This window comes from Fragaria vesca, linkage group LG6, assembly GCF_000184155.1.
Source record: "Fragaria vesca subsp. vesca linkage group LG6, FraVesHawaii_1.0, whole genome shotgun sequence".
NCBI lineage: Eukaryota > Viridiplantae > Streptophyta > Magnoliopsida > Rosales > Rosaceae > Fragaria > Fragaria vesca.
The window spans coordinates 36,079,327-36,080,596 of NC_020496.1; positions in this window are offsets into that span (position 1 = coordinate 36,079,327).

Consider the following 1,270-nt stretch of genomic DNA (forward strand, 5'->3'; position numbering starts at 1 on the left):
GGGTTTTGGGAGAAATACACATGTTGGTTATATCACGGTGAAACATCTTCTGAGGGTCCGCATGATCATGGCCAATTTTCTGAGACGGGCAGTACATCCAACGATCCAACAACGGTCTTCATCAACGATATGTTTCCTTATGGGAGCGGTGTATGCGCTCAAGGACAGTATATGCCTGACCCGGTGCAACCCTTCCCTAGAGCTGTCAACACTGCTGGTATTAACAAGTACAACAAACTGCTTGCTTTCCAACAGACCCCTGTGTACCCCGGTTGTCAGAAGACCGTTCTTGAAAGTGTGATGGACGTAATGAAGATTAAAGTTGAGACTAAATCGACTGTGAAAGCTGTTAATGATTATCTACAGTACACTGCTTCGATGCTGTCTCACGGTCATCGTCTTCCTACCACTCATCATAAGGTCCGATGTATCCTGAAAGATCTTGGGCTTTCCTACATCAAGATCCATGCATGTAGATATGATTGCGTTCTCTTTTGGGGTAAAGATCCAGAAGGGAATGACCTTGGTGGCCTTGACGCATGTCCGGTATGTCACACTGACAGATATAAGATGACTCCTGCAGGCAACAAGAAACCTGTAAAGGTACTTCGGTATTTCCCTTTGAGGGATAGGTTGGAGCGGTTGTACATGTCTTCACACACGACTGAAGCTATGAGATGGCACGCTGATAGGGAATTGCATGACGAATATACCCTTATACACCCTACTGACGGGGACACTTAGAAGCATATAGACAGGGACTTTCCTTATTTTGCGTCAGAGGTCCGGAATGTGAGGCTCGGGCTCTCATCCAACGGGTTCAACCCTTTTGGCAATATGAGTCTTCAATACAGTGTATGGCCGGTGATTTTGGTACCGTACAACCTTCCCCCATGGATGTGCATGAAGAAAGAATACAATATGTTGAGTTTGTTGATTCCGGGGCCCGGTTATCCAGAGAAGTGTCTCGATGTGTATTTGAGACCTTTGATTGAAGAGCTTAAATTTTTGTGGGACGTTGGTCATCCCACTTATGACAAGTACACGCACGATATGTTCCAGATGCATGTCATGATTGTTGGTACCATCAGTGATTTTCCTGCCCTTGGGATGTTGTCGGGCAACGTTGTTAGGGGATACAAGACTTGTCCAGAGTGCCTTAGCGATGAGGAGAGCAGCAGTCATTGCAATAAGATATGCAAATTGGGTCACCGTACTCTCCTTCCATATGATCACGAATGGCGGCTCGATGCACATGCATTTGATGGGA